The following is an 18,564-nucleotide window of genomic DNA, read 5'->3' as shown; positions in this document are numbered from 1 at the left end:
TGGTTTGAAGGCCCCTGAGTACAGGGTACAGAGCACAGGGGAGGGTTTTCGGCTAATTTTTGTTAATTTTTGCTCCCATGTTGAATAGGAATTTAGGATTATCTTTGTTAGTATTAATTACCTCAGAGAAATAGGAGGCCCTAGCAGCGGAGAGCGCACGCTTGAAATTCATTAGGCTATCATTCCATGCTAGCCGAAAAACCTCAAGTTTGGATGAGTGCCATTTGCATTCTAGCTTTCTACATGCATTTTTGTGCATGAGTACACTCAGTAAACCAAGCCATTCTTTAGATGGCAAGTCTTTGTGATTAGAGGCACAACAGAGTCCAGCGAATCAAGTAAAATGGAGTTAATATCATCTGAAATAATCAAGGGAACCGATTTGTTCTGGGAGTGAGGCAAGAGTATTAGGCAAGAGATCTGCGAGTTTAGTGATTGTGGGAGCATCAATATGGCATGTGCCAGGTGTTGGTATCGACCATATTTAGTTGAGTTTGCTGACAGGGCAGTTCAATTTGGAATTTAATGAGGTAGTGGTCTGATAATGCTGGTGGATACACCAAAACTGCCAAATCAGAAACGTTAATATCACGAGAGAGGATGAGAAAGCCTTACTAAGTGGATTGGTTGTTTTTTTTAGATGGATATTGAAGTCACCAATAATTAAAATGTTGTCTGTACGACTAACAAGATATGAGAGGAAATTGTAAAATTCTTCTAAGAAATATGAATAGGAGGGAGGGCGATAGATGATAATTAGGTATAAGGGCATTGATGGGATACCACTGTGATTATGGTTACAGCTAGCTGGTGTAGAAGGGCACATAATGAGCACCTCACAAGATGCAAGTTTAATGTTCGGATTTTGTGTAACGTTTGGACTAGAGTTGAAGATTAGACCGACACCTCCACCTTTCTTAGATGTCCAAGCAACATGCAAACTGGTAACATTAGGGAGAGATGCTTCATTTAGAGGAAGAAAGTCATTTGGCTTTAACTAGGTTTCACATAACCCCATCATATCAATACTGTGTTTTTTAATCAAGTTGTAGATCAGCAATGCTTTGTTTGAAAGCGATCTAATGTTAATGGACCTGAGCTGTACATGCTCATTGTCACTAACAGTATTGGGACGGTCAGTAACAGTGCGAGTAGGTTTAATCGTGATTAGGTTGCTGTGTTTTGTTCTGAGGGGCGAACAGGGCCGACACGGGGGTGCCGGGGAATGGATACAGTAGTGATTTGAGAGAACGTTTTACAGTGTTAGTTGAGGCAATGCTGCAGCCAGATGGGTCGATATGAATACAATTATTTTGAGTATGTTTGACTAGGCAATGGCGGCGAGGGATGGATACAGTCTCAATCTGATATGCTATGCTACCAGAGCTAACAGACTCCAAACCCTCACTGTTTGTGGTGTATGCCTAGCAGGCTCTCTAACAGCCTGTGACCCAGCATGCTTTAAGGATGTGTGTCATGCCTGTCTCAAGCAGCTGTGAATGCCCCCTAGACCACAATTTTTGTTTTGTGGTTATAATAAGCTTGTATTTAAAACAAACTATTTAGCTGTATAGATTTATTAATTTGTATTAACATTACCAAAGTTTATTTCATGGCAGCATTCTGTGAAACGTGGCAAGCATTTTGTGGACAAAACAAAGGTAACACAAGTTTTCAGTGGCTTCAATGCAGATTTCAACCAGCAGATGGTGCACAGGTGTTGCGGAGAGCTTGGCACACCCTGGAAGTGTTTGACACATTTTACACTGTTTTGCATGCTAAAGTTATTGCCTAAGTGGTATATGTATTATCAGCACTAAAGTCATTGAATACTTAACTAAACCCGAACTTGAAGGTAAAGTTTTGGAACCATGAAACTTTCTCCAGCATGCCACAAAACGGCGCTCTCACATAGAGTTGCATAACCTACCATTCATAAAATTTATTAATTGTTTTATAGGGAATAGCAATTTCAGTGTTTTTTAAAGTAGATCTACATAGAAAAATTTGATTGCAAAAGCTTCCACAGGAATGTAATTAACAGTTAATTCATGATGAATTTGAGTTATGTGGATGAAATTCTCCCTCTAGTGGACACATAGTAAAACCACACCTCCTGATCTGTGATTTCTTTCCTGATCTGTGAACACAGCCTTGGTAAGGGTGTGATGTCATGCTGACGTTTTGTAGAGTTTGACAGTGAAGTTATGACGATGCGACAGCAGCCTCAGATCAAATGAACACAGACACCAGGACTGAAGTCTGTCAGTGTTTCCTCTACAGATGAAGGCAGAAAGTCTCTTTGACATGATCTGGATGTGACTTCACCAGGTAAGGATCCTACCAGGAAACATTAGATATGTTTGATGAATAAACTGTGTGGATGTAATTTGGATATGTAATTTGGTTTCACACAGGAAACAATGTGTTATGATTTTTGTTTTTAGAATTTTCCTAAAAAATACATTCAGGTATTTATTTATTTTTTATTATTTGACCAAATGCATTTATCAATACACAGGATATGGTGTTACTATCCTAACTACTACCAACTATACTAACTTTAATGCAGAGATAAAAATGAGAAAATGAAATGAAATGTGAAATAGGGCCTGCACACATTGATCTTCTTTATAGTATGCCTTTATTTATGACAATGATTTGACCCCCACTGGATCTTTGTTAGGTCAGATTAAAAGCAACAGGCCTCCAACCCTACTGTATGTAGATAGATGGAAGGAGGAGTCACCCAATACACAATCTCAAGCAGGTGGTGTCTCACTTATCACAGTGACCAATCAATATATCCATCAAAAAAACCTAAGAACAATGCATAGTAAACAATACATACCAAACAAAGATAAATCCTACACACCAAGTACACATAGAGATCATACATGTTACCAAATATATCAAAATATTTCACCCAACAATAAACCATATACATATTGATCAAATCATCTAACTTAAAAGGTCTTCCCCACTGTAAAAAAAAAATTAATAATTTAAGAGTTTAGAGTTTGCAAATTATGTATGTAAAAAATGTTCCCTTCTGTGGAGAATATTATCTATATCCCCTCCCCTTAACACATTAAAGAGGAAATACTGTGATATGCCAACATGAAATGCAGTGGATTTGATGATTTCTGTGTTAAGGTCAAACTAGGATTTGTTACGGATGAGGTTTTTGTGTGGAGTGAGGGCGCCCTCTTGTGAGATTTACTGGCTAAGGCATGATGCAGTTTGGCTGGTTTACTACGTTTGGCTGGCTTACTACAAGAGAATGTTGCTAAACTTTTGCATAAAAAATCACAAATAATTGTATTTTTAACTAATTTTGCACCCCAAGACAATGTGAAAAAATTGCATTATTGTTCTCTGAGTTGAAGATTTTTCTCACATTTGGGACATGAAGAACTAAAAAGATTCAAGTGGTTCCTGCGGCAGGCTGAGATCCCAAAAGGTTTCCCAGCCATCCCAAAGAGCCGACTGGAGAATGCAGACAGGCAGGACACAGTGGATCAGATGGTGCAGACCTACAATGAAAACACTCTTGAGGTGACCAAGAAGGTTTTGCGGAAGATCAACAGGAATGATCTAGTGCAGAGTTTGTCAAACATCAGCTCGGGACCCGAAGGTGAGTCATGGGAAGATTATAAAAAGGGACATGTGAAAAACATAGACCTAGCACATTATGCAGTCACATATCTCATAAATTTATTTAGAATACAGCACTTTATACCAACAATTTAGGGTGAGCTGTACCATTTTATTTGTACTCTGTTGTTACTCTGCATCCAGACAGTAGAAGCATTAAGAGAGACAGGCTGGCTTTTAAGTGTTTGTGTTCATATTAAGTTTTACGTAACACAAATAAAAAAAATAAAAAAAGACAGACATGTTTTCTCAACACTCATATAACTTTGTGATTTTAATATACTTTATTGATTTCCCAAGAGCGAAATTCTTACTTTGCCCCGGGGTGCAGGGTCAGCCAGCCAGTGCAGCGCCCCTGGAGCAAGTAGGGGTTATGTTTCTTGCTCAAGGACACTTCAGTAGGTCTGGCCACACGGGGGATAGAACCCAGACCCTCCAGTTGGGCGATGAACATCCTAACCACTGGCCAACTGGACACGAAATATTTCACAAACTCAGACAATTTTTACCAGACAAATTAATGTCTTAGCCACCACAATACCTTTCAGAATAGGATGGATTAGTTGACCTGATAAAGAACCCTGTAGTTTACCAGCCGCAGCTAAGATGAACCAGTATTTCATTGGGTTAGGAGATGTAACCAAGAAGGGGTCAAACAGCGGGACAATGGTGGATTCTTTAGGTTGTTAAAAAAAGTATGAGACGAGTGGATTTAAGTTTGAGGGATCAAGTGTCACTGTGGTTGAAATTGGTTTAGATTTAGAGAATTGTGATTCTGGTCCCATTTATCAAGTGCTGTAGAGGCAGAGAAAAGGGTTTGTAGCTCCATCAGACCCACAAGGCCTCAGGTGGCAGTCAACCCAGGACAAGGAACAGCAGACCTCAGTCAGGGATGAGACAGACAGCAGGTCAATGGTTCAGGTTTAATTAAACAGCAGGAACCCATGTATGGGTCTGCACAGAGGAAGACAGTTTGCAATGATTCTGCCTTCCATAGTAGTTGTTCTCACGAATGCTCTCTCTCTCTCTCTCTCTCTCTCTCTCTCTCTCTCTCTCTCTCTCTCTCTCTCTCTCTCTCTCTCTCTCTCTCTCTCTCTCTCTCTCTCTCTCTCTCTCTCTCTCTCTCTCTCTCTCTCTCTCTCTCTCTCTCTCTCTCTCTCTGAAAAATGAACCAGTCATGCCCCTTGAGCAAGGCACTGAACCCCCAACTGCTCCAGTGGAGCTGCTCAGTGGCCACCAGTAGAAGACTGTGCTGGGCAGCAATGGGCAGTTCTGTGTAAATCAAAACCTTTCCCTGGAAAAGAGTCATAAATGTTGTGAATGTAAGCAACCCACATAAATAACCTGCTACACTTGCAATTAAATATCTGGATATGAATACTAGAATATTATCCACAGCCTGCTCTGCCTGATATTGCAACTTGCCTGCTCCACTAAGGCTGCACATCCACAGGGAGCCTCTTTTCACAAGCAAAGGATGTAATGATGGTGACAGTGAAAACATGTTTGTTATTCTCAGAGCACCTACTTTTAGCAAAGAATGCACTAGCATCTGTTTGGTGTTGCTAGCTAGAAAAGAGGTGTCTGCTGGACACTTTTCTGCTTGCTTGTAGTTGTTTTTCACAGATTTTACTTTGTTCTACACAGATTTGATGGTGCAATCACCAAAGCCTCCACGACTCATCACATGGTACCAACGCATGATCCAATCTAACCTCCAGGACAGGTTTATATGTGCAGAAGAAGGATGGTTAGAGAAGAAGGATCAGAAACATCTGGATGATATCTACGCAGAGCTCTACATCACAGATGGAGGTGACATACACATCAACAGGCAGCATGAGGTCAGGCAGATTGAGATGGCATCAAGAAAGCCAGTGGAAACAGAGAAACCAATCAAACCCAGTGACATCTTCAAACCTTCTGGAAAATACACATCTATAAGAACGGTACTGACCAATGGGATTGCAGGAATCAGCAAAACGTTTCTTTCATCCTAGACTGGACTGAAGGAAGAGCCAATCAAGATGTTCATCTCATATTCTCATATATAGAGAAAATAGAAACATTTTCAAAGTTGTTATTCCTGTTCATCACGAATTCTCCTTCAGGCTGAGTGACTGTCAGCTGTCAGAGAGAAGCTGTGAAGCTCTGGCCTCAGTTCTCAGCTCCCAGTCCTCTAGTCTGAGAGAGCTGGACCTGAGTAACAACGACCTGCAGGATTCAGGAGTGAAGCTGCTCTCTGCTGGACTGGAGGATCCACACTGGAGACTGGACTCTCTCAGGTATGGAGAGGCAATGTCTGCTAGAAGGCTGAGAGTCACACGTGATTAAATGTCCATGTTTCCATCATCAAAGAGAATCTGCTGGTCTGACTTTGTTTATTCCCCCAGTGTGGGCCATGGTGGAGTGCAGAGGTTGAAACCAGGTGTGAGGAAATGTAAGTGTGTATTTAGTTTGATTCATGAAAACAAAGCAACACACATTCAACTATTTAGATGTGACATTCATTCACGTAATCCTACTGTGAATGAAGACGATGGCGGACATCATGTGTTATAATGAAACTGTTGAATAAGTTGTGAAATATTTATCTATTTTTTCATGTCTATATATGTAGCTATGTATCTATTTTATCATTATTGTCATTATTATGTGTTTATTTTTAACCCATTTTTGTTTTCATTAATCCCTTTTCATATTTTCCTAATTGCTATACCTTATCTTGCCTTTTCTTGTAATTTAAACCAAGAAATAAACATATAATTGTTCACAAAAATGAAACTGTTAAATAATTAACGGCCAACTTGTTAATAAATCAACAAATAATAAACACAACAGGTCTATTAGATAAGAATCTGTTGTTGTATTGTGTCTTGTTCTCTCATCAGATGCCTGTGAACTCACACTGGACCCAAACACAGCACACAGAAACCTCTTCCTGTCTGAAGACAACAGAAAGGTGACAGAGGTGGAAGAGGATCAGCCATATCCTGATCACCCAGAGAGATTTGACTTCTGGAAACAGCTGCTGTGTAGAAATGGTCTGACTGGTCGCTGTTATTGGGAGGTTGAGTGGGAAAGGAGATGTTCATATAGTAGTGACTTACAGAGGAATCAGATGATCTCTCCATATGATCTCTTTGTTCAGTGTGTCATTTCTGGGTGGGGGCCGAGAATCATGTGAGAATCATACCATAATGATGGACAGTCTCCTGATGCTCTATCAAGGCTTCCTCGTGCATTCCAGTCGTCTGACATCCATCAAGGTGGCAGACTAATGGCCTTGTTAGCTATTTTGGGCCTACTCAGGGCTGTTCATCCTGCTAGTATATGGCCCTTGAGATCTTCTGTCTTACAGGCCTTTGACTTGATCTTATGCATATCAGAATATATGCTTACTATACATAGATCAGCTATAAGCATGGTTTTCTACTACATAATTCCCCCCTTTGGGACTTTCAAAAGTCCCAACACGTTATAATTGAATACAGATATTAACTCATGAGTATATACCAAAAACAGAGTACAATCGCTTACTTGCGAACATAGCTGATCTCCTTAAAAGGGACGCTAGGCTTCTATCCTTACTATTAATACTAGATAGGTGTTATATAGGGGACAGTAGAGTTGAGTATATACAATAAGTATACGACTTAATTTTGCACTGCCTCACCCAAAAGCTGTCTGTTTGTAGTACACGGTGGGTTTTTTCAGTGACAGTAAACGGGGTGTGACCACCCAAGTGATGCTGGACCAAATACCTGTCTTTCACCAGAAGTGTCTCTGTTACTGACACTAAAGTTAGGGGTGAGAGAAGGCTAAATCTTTGTTCATCAGTAGACAAAACTTTCACTATGGAATCTGTACTTTCCACAACATCATATCTGGAGCGCCAATTGACATAATGTGATGAGGGGGTTAATTGAGATGGGACCTCTGACCCCATCTTGACATGGAGTCTAGTCCGTGCTTTTGTTTGTTACTACGGCTTTCACTCCAAAGCCCAGCCCACTCTTGCCATAACGACGGTATCCCGGACAGATTTGGCAGTGACACAGCCGTTAACCTAGGCTACAACAGCGTAGCAAAACACCAAGCTTGTTGATTTCAACAAGGCACCTTTATTTGACACGATTCATTAATTTATTATTATTCATATTGCACATCCAAAGGAAATGCAGTCAAACCTGTAGCCTATCTCAAGTTCCAGTCATTCACTTATTCGTAATACCCATTTATATACAGTCAATAATAAAGTGTACTTCTACTTCTTCTTCTTCTTCTTCAATGGTCATACCCCAGCGCCAGACAGAACAGCGCCTCTCCGAGTGCTGTGAGAGGACTACAGTCTAGCTTTTTATATGACAATTAAATGTGCACTTTCAATAAAATGTATTTGAGTGGAATGAAAAATAAAGAAATGGCATTCTGCCGTGCTATTCAGCTCATGTCTTGGCTGTCTCTTGAATTCTGATCTCATTCAGCTGTAAAGGATTAGTTGTAAACAGATTGACAGGTAGCTACAGTGTGTATTGACTATTTCTGTTGTTGAGTGCAATGATCATGGCAAGCTGCATATTTATAAGGAATAGAGAACCAGATTAATAGTTCTTTCATTTATGAAGATGGACTATGGAATCCATTTCAATTATCTCAATTATCAACCATACTATTGAGTGTGTGAGACAGACGGAAGAGTCTAGCATGCTCTTTCAACCCAGTCTCCTATGATATCATTGACATTTCTCAACACAAAAACACAAAAGTGTCCTTGATAACTCAACAATACAATTTCACCTTTGATTCTGAGAAATCAAGTATTTTTTTTTTTTGTCAGCTTTGGACGATAGCGGAAGGCTACATTAGCCTACCCATGATCCTCAGCGAACGTTACTATGAAAAAAAGATATAAAAGATATATCTACTGAATATATCAAATATCTAGCACAGTCAAACTAGTAATTACACTGCATCTAGATGATCTATGTTAAGAAAAAGTAAAGATGTTGGTTTATTTCAGATAATTTAGCCAAAACGAACACACACATACACACACATCGTTGGATGACGTGGCTCACGGAACAGCTGTTGTGGGTGGACTTGGCGCGTTCGACTCCTGTTTTGGCTAAAATATCTGAAATAAACCAACATCTTTACTTTTTGACTTACCAGAGTCACTACTTAATGACTCCTCGTGGTGGCGCTTATCAAATGAATGAGGGTAAAGTGAACGGAAGTTAACTAACTTGCGGTGAAGAAGACGAATAACTCACTCAAGGGGAAAATGGCGGACAGTGGGGGAAAGCAAATCAGAGAGGCACCCAGGGGGTTCCCCAAGCGCCGGCTGCCGGCTATTTAGCCGTCTACTCACCTCTGTCTGGCCGGCTACTTTTATAACTGAATGTCACTAAACGTACACACTATCAGAATTTGGTAGTGACAACCGAATTTATGAATGAGAGTGACTGCGCATATGTATGGTGCATACTGGAGCAGACTGAAGTAAAATGACTAGACTGTGTCTGTACGGTTAACAGGAGTCACTCCATTCCTCCGATCTCGCGATGGCTGGAAATAATGTCTGTAACCATAGTAACGTTTACTTCAGACCAGTATGGCGGCTACCACTGACTGTATTTTCAGTTTGTTTGACACCAGTAACCAGAGGCGTCAATTTATCCATAAGATCTTAATAAACCGCCACTGACAGCGGCGTCACTTTCTCCTTTTCCACCGCAGGAACTTGATACTTTTAACCGCAACATCTGGGCCGAGACCGCAGAACTGGAGGAGCAACTGCAATGTTGAGGAATATAAAATTTGAGAATGTCCCACAACACTTACCTCCGTCTCTTTCAAATTAAGGATGATAATGTTACGTAACGTAACGAGTGTCGCGCCACGTAACAACCAGTTGTCCAGTCCCGTTCTGGTTCACACTACTAACCGAAACCGCTGTCAAATTGGGTAGTCAGTACCTGATTTTTTCAGGTAGTGAGTTTGGTTATAGAATGCGGTTGTCACTCTCCTTAATAACCGAACTGCGTGTGAAATTGCAAGGACAGTTGTGAGTTTCATAGAGGTTTCAAAATAATAGCGATCTCTGCTGAACCTCGGATCGCGCAGCGAACGGTTGCCATGGTAACGACGGACTCAACTGAAGCGTTACAGCTGAAACTACTGTATAACGCTAAATACAAGGCATTAGCTGAGGAGATCATTTTAGGGGCTTCATGTAACGCTCCTAAAGAAATTCCTGGCCTTTGATGTTACCACCCAAGTTTAACCAAGTCCCACTGACTCCATTTTGCCAATGTTCAAAATATAAATGGGAGAAGTAAAGGGAGGAAAAGGGAAAGATTACAGGGACTTCTGTTTTAGGAGGTTTGTTAAAGCCAGTATACAGGTGTTATGACCATGTAAAATTGGGGGCATTTTCTCATTATTTAAACTGATTTATGTTTCTAACATTATTGGATCTCAGTTCTGTGAGTGCAGTAGTACTCAGGAGAGAGATCCAGTCTTGCTCTGAGAAGACTAAAATATGCACTTTGGTATTATATTTATTACTATTTGTAATAATATTTTTCTATTTCCTACAATTTAAAAATTGCACTGGACTCAAGAAAGTACATTAAACATTCACAGTTCACAATTGAGCATTGGTCCAATAAAATTTTATATTCATGTTATTTTAATTGTCATGCTTTCATAAGGTTTGTTTATTTGGTAAAAATGCCATCCCCAGAAAAATGGTTCTTGCCACTGCAAACATCCCTTAGCCGGCTACTTTTCCCATCTGGCTGGCTACTCAAAAATTTGGGGAACCCCCTGGGCACCACAGTTCCTGCTTTTTGCCTTCTTCAGTTACACAGATATCATGATGTATCGTAGATGAATTGTCTTGCAATGTATCGAGTATCACAGAATCGCTGTATCGTGACACCATCGTTATCGTGGGCAACATATTGTGATAGTATCGTATCGTGAGTTACTCTGTGATTCCCACCCCTAATAATAATAACTTTCATCAAAAATCAATTTACAACAAAATAATCTCTATCCTCCACTATGACAGAAGAAATTCTTAAAATTACAACTTAAAAAAAACACTATCAAAACTGTACAAACTACTCCATCATGCTGACTCTGCAATACCACTCCCAAACAAAAAATGGGAGAAAGATTTATCAATAACACCTGATGCTGACTGGACCCAAATATCCAAAGAATACATTCTCTGTGACAAAGCAATACTAATCTGCAGCTCATCCAATATAAAATAAACCACAGTACACATAACTCTGAAAAAAATGTCACTGCCCACCTGTGCAACACTTCTGGAAGACAATCACTAACAAACTATCCCTCCCTTTGGGCTGCTAAATTCCACTATCCCCATCCCTCTGTTTACTAGGTGACCTGAACAATCACGATTCCTAACCATCTCACCAAATTCACACTCATCACAACACTGCGCAATGGACCGACCTTCTAACAGAACACATATCAATGGAAAAAATGGCCGCCTCTATCAACAACCAAATTCACCTTTTTAAGCAAACGTGGGACTTTTTTTTACTTTTATCTTCAAAGTTAGCACACTTTTCACTCTCTACTCACGCACACACACATATACACTCACACAAAGACCACACACACAAACCCAAAGGGAGGGATAGTTTGAGTGCTACAAGGCAGTGCTATGAGGTAATGCATAGAGTGCAAAAATTTATTTATTTATTTTTTTTAATGAAAGGAGGTATTCGCTAAAGAGCTGGGTCTTTAGCCTTTTCTTAAGGATAGAGAGGGATTCTGCAGATCGAATGGAGTTTGGCAACTCGTTCCACCACCGGGGAACCACAGAAGAGAAGAGTCTGGCTAGAGACTTAGGGCCTTGCTGAGGTGGCAGCACCAGGCGCCGCTCCATGGCAGAGCGTAGTGAGCGGGAGGGAGCATAGACCTGAATGAGGGAGTTCAGGTAGGTCGGAGCCGTTTTGGTGATTTATTAGTATTCAGCTGTAAAACAAACTGAGGGACATCCAGCTTTGAATGTCATGTATGCAACTGTGTAAGATAACCAGCTGCTCTACATCATTCAGGTTAAAGTACAAGAATAACTGTCACGGGTAGGTGTGGTGAGGACCCAAACGCAGGACAGCGAGGCAGGTGGTGATCAAAAACCCCAAGACTGGGTGTTTAATGCACAGATAGCAGGTGACACAGGAAACCAGAAGACAAGAGCTCTACACAAACTGACACCAGTAACAGAACAATGAACCGACAAAGACTGACTGGGGAAACAAGACTAATATACACATGGGGTGATTACAAATGAGACACAGCTGGGGCAGACAGAAAACAAGGTACACGTAGAACTAAGAGAACTAGACAGGGAAAACATACAAAGAAATACAAAATCTAGACAGGGCAAAAGTCAAAACCCTGACAAATAACTGGGTATCATTGGCATAAAAATGGCAACTGATATTATGCTTTCTAATTATCTGCCCCAACAGAAGCATATAAATAGCAGAAAATAAGATGCTATACTGTGTGTGTGATGTGTATAGTATATAGATAAGAAACCCATTTCTTATTAATACAGATTTGTATGTACTACTATACATCTTATACCTGTATATTACTGTCTTTGTATATAAAAAGAAAAAAATAGACATATTCCCTATATTCCGCCCTCACTAGAGTGTTGAGATGCTGACTAGCTTGGCAGATAGCTAACAGGTTTCTTCCATAAACATCCAAGAAGCAGCAAGTAAGTTTCAGGATGTTTACTTTTAAAAGCACTTTGAAACTGCAATACAAGTGAATACATTACAAGTTACAATGTGTCTACTTTCTGTTCATCTACATATATTGAGGCAAAACAAGTAGGATACAAATACACATAACACAAATAAACATATGTATGTGCTGGTTAGCTGGAGTAGCTGATGTTCAATGAACTGGATAGTATGTATCCAGGTAGCGATTAGTACAAATGCTAACTTAACATTGGAAAAGCCATAGCGTGCTAACGCGATTAGCATTGCTAACGTTTTTATAATTAACAAGAAGCAAAAAGAAACTAGCGATCTTTAAGGTAAGTATTAAAGCTGAGAAACACATAAAGGTAAGTGTCTAAACAAATGTTAATTATTACTTACAGACATATGTTGTTTAGGGATTAGGAGAAAATGAACAGAAAAGAAAAAACAGCAGTTGGCATTGTTACTATGGAAACCAAACAATAACAAGGCACACATACAGCAGGACAGGCGATTCCATCAGTTCTCTTAAAGGGGCAGCACACTCCCTGCCTGGTATAATGAGTTATACCACTATTTACCTTTGAGAAGCAGCACAACTTCTGAAACAGGTCGTGAATACACCTTAGGGGTGCCCTCCTTTACCACTCGTACTTCCACCTTGCGGACTCTATTGTCTTGACCTGGAAAGGTATTCACTATAAGTCCAGTGGGCCATTCATTTCTTTTGGCTTGGCTGACCTTTAGGAGTACAACATCTCCAATCTGCAGGTTAGGCTGGTCTGCCTGCCATTTTCGTCTTGGTTGAAGTGTTGCGAGGTATTCTTGACGCCATCTTCTCCAGAATGAATCTGCGAGGCTCTGGACTTGCTTCCATTGTTTTCTGTAGAGGTCGCTGAAGTCAAGGTCTCCTGGAGAAGCAGACACTGTGTCTATCTTTTGCGTTAGAAGCATCGCAGGTGTGAGTACAGCTGGCATATCTGGATCTGATGACACAGGAACTAACGGCCGAGCATTCATTATAGCAGCGACCTCTGCTATAAGGGTCACAAGAACTTCATGTGAGAGACTGGGGGAGTGCACTTTAAGCAGCATGGCATCTAAGATGCGGCGAGCGATTCCTATCATTCTTTCCCACACTCCTCCCATGTGGGAAGAGTGGGGCAGATTGAAGTCCCAAGTGCAGCCATGGTCTCTGAGGTAAGACTGAAGCTCCGGATCTTCTGTTTTTATCCCGAGTTCTTTGCAGGCGCCAACAAAGTTTGTTCCACGATCTGAACGAAAGAGCTTTGCTGAACCCCTGATTGCAGTGAATCTTCTAAGCGCATTTATGAAGCTTGATGTCGATAGAGACTCGACTACTTCAATATGTACTGCTCTTGTGACCAAACAGGTAAACATGACGGCCCAACGTTTGGCCTCTGAAAGACCTCCTCTGGTTCGACGAGCACAGACGTCCCACGGCCCGAACACATCCAATCCGACATGCGTGAATGGAGGAGCTTGAGTAAGACGATCGACAGGTAAGTCAGACATTTTTTGTTTTTCCATTTTTCCTCTTAGCTTCCTGCAGGTCACACACTTGTGTATGATGCTTGACACCAATCTCTTTCCTCCTAGGATCCACAGCCCAGCAGACCTGACAGCTCCCTCTGTGATGTGTCTACCTTGGTGTGCAACCTGTTCATGGTAATACTGCACCAGCAATGTAGCGATGTGATGGTTTTTAGAGATGATTATGGGATGTTTCTCTTCCCAAGAGAGCTCAGCTGATGATATACGGCCACCAATCCTCACTACACCATCTGTATCCAGGATGGGATTCAGTTTTCTGAGAGGGCTGCGTTTTGAGACTTCTCCTTTGGACAGGCTCTTGATTTCTTCTTTGAAGACCTCCTGCTGCACACTGCGGATGATTACCGTTCTTGCCTGCATAAACTCATCTGCTTTTTGCGTGCCCGCCTCTGGAGCTCCAGAACAGGATTTGACTTTCTGGATGAGTTTGGCTATCCCTCGGGTAAGTAGCTTCCAGCTGGAGAAGCGTTTGAATCTGTATGATCCAAGCGACATTTCAGAGGCTTTAGTAGCAAAGGTTGCAATTAGTGGACGCACCTCTTCATCTGAGTCAGGCTCAACAATCTCGAAGGATTCTGGCTGAGAAGGTGCATTTCTGTCATGTTTTCTCAGGATGGCAGGTCCTGAGAACCAGTTTGTATCTTTCAAGAGTGCAGCTGGTACAGGTCGTGTACCGTGGTCTGCAGGATTGTGTTCTGTGTTGATGAAGTGCCACTGTTCTGGACGTGTTGACTTCCTGATGCGTGTGACTCTATTGGCAACGTATACATAGAACCTCCGCTTGGTGTTGTAAATGTACCCTAACACGACTCTGCTGTCAGTGTAGAACTTCACTGAGTGTATTTCGACGTCTAGCTCATCCACAAGCATGTCTGCTAGTTCGACTGCCAGCACAGCCGCACAAAGTTCCAGACGGGGGACAGTATGGGGGTGTCGTGGAGCCAATTTGGATTTCCCCATGCAGAATCCAACATGAATATGTCCCTCACTATCGACTGCCCTGATGTAGGCCACTGCGGATATTGCCACGGTGGATGCGTCTGAGAAGACACACAGTTCTCTGTGCTGTGTGGAAAGCAGGGAAACAGGTAAGTATGGCCTTGGAATCTGAAGCTGTTCGAGTGCCATGAGTGAGTCTTTCCACAACTTCCACTGTGTCTCTTTTTCAGCTGGCAACGGAGCATCCCATTCACAGTTCTCAGTGCAAAGCTCTCTGACTAGACCTTTGCTTTGCATTGTTATAGGTGCCACGAATCCCAATGGGTCATATAGGCTGTTGACTGTCGAGAGAACACCTCTTCTAGTGAATGGCTTCTCTACTCGAGATACAGAGAAGGTAAAGCAGTCAGTTTGCAGGTTCCAATTGAGCCCTAAGCTGCGCTGCAGGGGCAAGGGATCCACACCTAGCTCCAAGTCCTTCAGCTCCTTAGCGCGTTCCTCAGGAGGAAACGCCTCCATCACTGCGTTACTGTTGGAAGCTATTTTGTGCAGACGGATGTTTGAGTTAGCTAACATTTCTCTTGTCTTTTTCAGGACGTGGATGGCTTCATCGTTGGTGGAGAATGAGGTAAGTCCATCATCAACGTAAAAATTCCTTACAGTGAACTGCTTTGCCTCCATGCCATATTCTTCTTGTTCTTCCAAGGCTGCTCTTCTCAGGCCATATATGGCAATGGCAGGAGAAGGGCTGTTGCCAAACACATGAACAGTCATGCGGTACTCTGGGATCGTTTTGTCAGGGTTGTTGTCTTCAAACCAGAGGAAACGCAAGAAGTCGCGGTGGTCCTCACGGACAATGAAGCAGTAGAACATTTGTTCTACGTCAGCTGTTATGGCAACTGGTTCCCTGCGGAAACGAGTGAGGACTCCCAGGAGTGTATTGTTCATGTCTGGGCCACTTAACAGGACGTCATTAAGGGAGATGCCATCATGTTTGGCGCTGGAGTCAAACACTACACGTATTTGACCTGGCTTGCGTGGGTGGTAAACTCCAAAGATTGGTAAGTACCAACACTCTTCTTCTCGGTCGAGTGGCAGAGCTGGTTCGGCGTGACCTGACTCAAACATCTTCTGCATGAAGGTAAGAAAATGTTGTTTCATGTCTGGCTTTTTTTCAAGCATGCAGCGTAAGGATGCAAGACGTTTGGTTGCTTGTTCTCGATTATTGGGGAGCTTGCGTCTTGGCAGTTTGAAGGGTAGAGGTGCCACCCAACTATTTGACTCATCCATAAAGACTTCCCTATCCATTATTTCGAGGAAAGCTTGATCTTCCACAGACATGGTAGGAGTGTCGTCATGTGGTGTTCTCTGAAACACTCCTTTTCCAAGACTGTCGGTTTCATCAAGGAGGTCAGTTGTCTCAGGGGTGTTTGAAGGGAAGTGGTGAGGCATAGGAGTGTCAAACTTCTCTCTGACGTGGATGCTGTTAGTGCAGGGGTCGAAGAGAGATGTGCACCCATTGCTTAATACACTGGTCCGATAAACATTAACACCAGCTGGTTTGTGGGCTCTTCCGAGGCAGACTTCTCCTATAATCACCCAGCCAAGGTCGAGACGCTGAGCGTAGGGTGCATCGAGGGGTCCATTACAATGTTCGCGGACTTTGTGCACTCGTGGTATGTCTCGGCCAAGGAGAATAAGGATATCTGCATTAGGGTCTAGAGCTGGGATCTTGTCCACTACTCGGCTGAGGTGCATATAGTGACTGGCGATCTCAGGTGAGGGGATCTCAGACCTGTCATCTGGGAGCATATCACACTCTATCAGAGTGGGGAGTGGAACATGAGTTTTGCCATCTAATGATTCAATAATGTAGCTGTTAGCTCGCCTCCCTGCAGTTTCAATGACTCCCGAGCATGTCTTCAGGGTGTATGGTGCTGTATCTGCCGTAACGCCAAATAGCTCGAAGAACTCTGTCTTTGCCAGGGACTTATTGCTCTGCTCATCGAGGACAACATAGGTTTTGATAGCTCTCTCTCTCTGGCCTGCTGGATAAACTCTGACGAGACAGATTTTGGAGCATGATCTTGAATTGAATGCACTCCCACAGATGTCAGTGCATTTTGAGATAACAGGAGGAGTGGTGTTTTCCTGTTGCTCCCCGCCTTGATCTCCTGTGGTTGTAGAGGCCCCAGATTGCCATGGAGCCGGCCCTGGATGTAGCGCGGTAGGGTGGCTGTCGCTGTTGCATTCTGTGCATTGAACATTCTTGTCGCAGTATTTAGCCAGATGACTGGATGACGCACAGCATCTGTAGCAAATGTTATTATCTCTGAGGTAGGTTTTTCTCTCATCCAGGGGTTTGCTCCTAAAAGTACGACATTTTCTCAGGGGATGTGGTTTGTTGTGTAATGGGCATTGCTTGTCCGGGTCAACCACCTTTCTTCTTGAGAGGCCATCATGGCTGCCATCAGAATTGATTGAGACCTCTGTCCGTCTGACAGACACTGGTGTTCGGATGTTAGATTTAAAGGGTTTCTCCGTCTTGGGCATAGTTGGACCACTGTTGAGAAGAGGAGCAAAGCTTGGATCATTGAGGGTCTTGGCTTGGTCACAGACAAACTTCACAAAGAAGGGGAATGGTGGGTAAGATGCTCGATGATCTTCCTTGTAGCGTGACGCTAGGGAGACCCACTTGTCAGACAGGTGGTATGGCAGCTTTTGGACAATTGGAGTGATGCCACGAGATGTGTCCAGGTAACTAAGACCAGGTAAGAATCCATCTGCTCTGGCTGCATCAAGCTCCAAAAGAATGTCTCCCAGCTCTCTCAGCCTTTGATTGTCTTTGTTTGCGATTTTTGGAAAATCATCAACTTTCTTCAGAAGCGCATTCTCTATTGCTTCAGGCGATCCGTAACAGTCCTCCAGTCTTTGCCACACCATGTTGGCACCTGCCGCTGTGTTGTGGATGTGCACTGCTCTCATTCTCTTTGCCTGCTCAGATGATTTTGGTCCAAGCCATTTACAGAGGAGATCTAGTTCTTCCCTCGCTGTCAAGTTCAAGTCCTCCGTGGAACTGAGGAAAGATGCTTTCCAGGCCCAGTAGTTTTCTGGATGATCATCAAACTTTAATAGCCCAGAGCTCACCATTTCACGACGTATTAAGTACTTGGCTAAGTCTGCTGTTGCGCATGAGTTGGTTTCATTGGCTCTGGGGGTTGAAGTTGAGTGTGGCTGGAGGGGTCGACAATCATTGCAGAATGGTCTGCTGTGTGACTGCTCTCTGTGTCTGTAGGTGTCTCTGGATGGACATGGCTTGTACGGACTTTGCGCGGGCTCTTGCTGGAGGTAGGCGTTTCTGGATGGGCTTTGGGTGTATGGATGATTAGGAGAGATGACATCCTGTCTGAATGTACGCTGAGCAGGTAATCCGTGGAACTCGTGGTCGCTGATCTCACTGGACTGTGCATTACTTTTCCCCATGTAGCGTATAGCTGTCTCACCATCGTCCATTGCTAGCTGGTGCATTGGTGTAGATACGGGTTCTAGTAGCTTGGAGTCTTGGTGAGAGTCAGGTACTAAATTCACTGTGGACTTCTGCTGGACATATCCACTCTTTAGG

Source organism: Centroberyx affinis, unplaced genomic scaffold, assembly GCF_046629955.1.
Source record: "Centroberyx affinis isolate AG114_WGS23_722 - 3 ecotype Tasmania unplaced genomic scaffold, CSIRO-AGI_Caff_v1 ptg000098l_1, whole genome shotgun sequence".
Taxonomy (NCBI): domain Eukaryota; kingdom Metazoa; phylum Chordata; class Actinopteri; order Beryciformes; family Berycidae; genus Centroberyx; species Centroberyx affinis.
Note: the sequence above shows the minus strand (reverse complement) of the source record.